The sequence below is a fragment of the Nicotiana sylvestris genome, chromosome 8 (assembly GCF_000393655.2).
Source record: "Nicotiana sylvestris chromosome 8, ASM39365v2, whole genome shotgun sequence".
NCBI classification, from domain to species: Eukaryota; Viridiplantae; Streptophyta; class Magnoliopsida; order Solanales; family Solanaceae; genus Nicotiana; species Nicotiana sylvestris.
Genome location: NC_091064.1, coordinates 172,150,700 through 172,153,238, shown reverse-complemented (window position 1 = coordinate 172,153,238; position 2,539 = coordinate 172,150,700).

Here is a 2,539-nt window from a genome sequence, read left to right as displayed (position 1 = left end):
GTTTTGGTGACAAGGCATCCAAGAAACCCATATCGGAGAGGGGTATTGATATAGGGTCTCTCCAATATGGCTGTCCCAACTTGTACAATGATTAGTCCAGCGCGGGCTGGAGATTTTCTTTGAATAACCAGATGACGCAAATTTGATGGTTGTGTGCGAATTTTACGCCAACATTAAAGAACATGTGAACGGTGTGTGCACAGTGCGCAAGAAGAATGTGAACGCCTCTATTGAGGCCATTCGGAGAGCATACCGGCTGCCCGCACCTGTGGCGGAGGCGGAGGACTACTATGAAGCCCATGGCAGGCGACAAACCTTGTGTGATTTATTCTTTGAAACAATATGTGTGCCTGGAAAGGAAATTGTGTGGATGAAACATGGGCGTAAGTTCCATTCGGCGGCACTAACCTTTGAAGAGAAGTGTTGGTTGTATGTCATCAATAATTGTCTCCTCTCGTCCTCCAAAACCACTGAAGTGAATGCTCCTTGAGCTGTATTTATTTGGTGTTTCATGAATGGCCACAATTTTGATGTGGCCAAGAGCATGGGAGTATGTATTTATTTTGAGTCGCCCACTCATGAGCATGTTGCGCAAGTCGCAGGACTATCTAGGGTCGGTCGGGTTACTCGGTTTGCAGTCTTAGAGTAGGAAATGGCAGGGCTGCGTACCACTGTCATAGACTTGGGGACTAGAGTTGATGCCTTGGCCTCCCAAAATGCTAAATCAGAGAAGAAAATCATGGGTTGGCTGTGTGCGTTGGGTCGGGCTTGTCACCTTGACCCCGGCACTGTCTCCAATCAGGACTGGTCTATTAGGGAAGTTCCTTTACCTCACATTTCTTTATTTTGTATGAGATGGGGACATGCCATATTTTTAAGTGTGGGTGGGGTATACTTCGTTTGTATGTTGTATAGATGTAGGAACATAGCTTGATTTTGGTCTTTAATTAGTTGTCTAAATGTGTGATTCGACTTGTCTCGACGATGGATATCACTCGACAGGTTTCTTGAGGGTCTAAGTCAATATATAAAAAAACAAAAAAAAAACAAGAAAAAGAGAAGAAAAGATTTTCTTTTATAGGTAGTTTATCAATTCCCCCTTTGTTTTTCTTTGGACCGCGGTTCTTTTCCAAGGGTTTTATTTGAACTGGGTGTAGTTAGTTTTTTGTTTATTTTTTTAGGTACTTATGGGATATGAGCTGAGATGGAAAGAGAATCTCTTAATGTTGTTACGCCTTGAATACAGTAGACACTTTAGTGTGACGTTTAGTCTCAGTTGTGGATTCTTGTTAGAGTGCCTTAAATTGTATGTTCTTAACTTGACTTAAGTACTCAGATGAGAGTGTTTTGATAAGCCAATCTGGAGTGAGTCATATGCCATGTGTGTGAGAGATTTATTGTATTCTGTGCACTGTATTTGATGCCTAGAACTTGCCCTGTGTGTTTGCAAAGCGAAATAGTAGTTTTATTCAGTCTTAGAAGTGATATAGACATTTCTTTGTTGAACCATATATGTATATTTTATCCGCCTAGTTATTATGTACAGTAGTTAACCCCTTTGAGCTTGTAATCTTGTTTCCTTGGCAACCACATTACAAGTCTTACCCAATTTTTTGAATGAACCATCTGTTTGAACCTTTTCCATAAGCACTTGAATTGTGATGAACTAGTAAAAGTTAAAGTGTGGGGTGGTTGGTTTGACTTTTGAGTGGAACTAACAAAATCAGGAGAAAGGTGCACGATTTTGAATAAGTAAGAGCCACTTGAATGAAAAAAAAGGAATAAAATAGTTATATTGTTGTGAAAAATAGTCTTTGATAAGTAGTGGCTCTTGATTAAGTATTCCTAAAGAAATAGGTAGTTAATATATATTGATGTAAAGGTGGAGTTATGGTTCGACATAAGTGTGGGGTTCTGAATGTGAAAGTATATGTATTAAAGTATTTAGGGAGGTGTAGTCACTCTTGTATCCAAATGTGTCCTACCCATCCCTTAGCCTACACTACAACCAAATAAAGTCATACTTGATCCTAGACTGAATGAGCTTGATTAGTAGAGTAGTACACTACGGACAAGCCTATAGTGCATCTTTTGTGACATATGAATATTCTTTCTGAGAGTGAGTGAATTTTGTCTATTTGAGTTCCTAATTGTTCTGAATGTTTATTGCTTGTGGAACTATTCTCGTTTGCAATGTGAGGGCACTTGATTCATGAAGGAAAGGTACATCTTGACCTCTATGTGGAGTAAGTGAGTAAGTTAGGAATATTGCGCAGCATGTGAGAGTCAACTCTTGAGGCAAAGATATTATACTACTGGACACAATCCTTGTGATATGTTCTTGGTGTGATGAGTTAGAGAAGTTGCTTAGCGAAGGAACCTCTGTAGAGTATGGTTGATTGCTCGGGGACGAGCAATGGTTTAAGTGTGGGGTGTTGATAATAGGCTATATTCATGTAGTTTAGTGACCATTTACACCCCAACTTAGCTATACTTTATTGCTATATGAAGGTTAAATGACAACAAATGGCTCTAATTA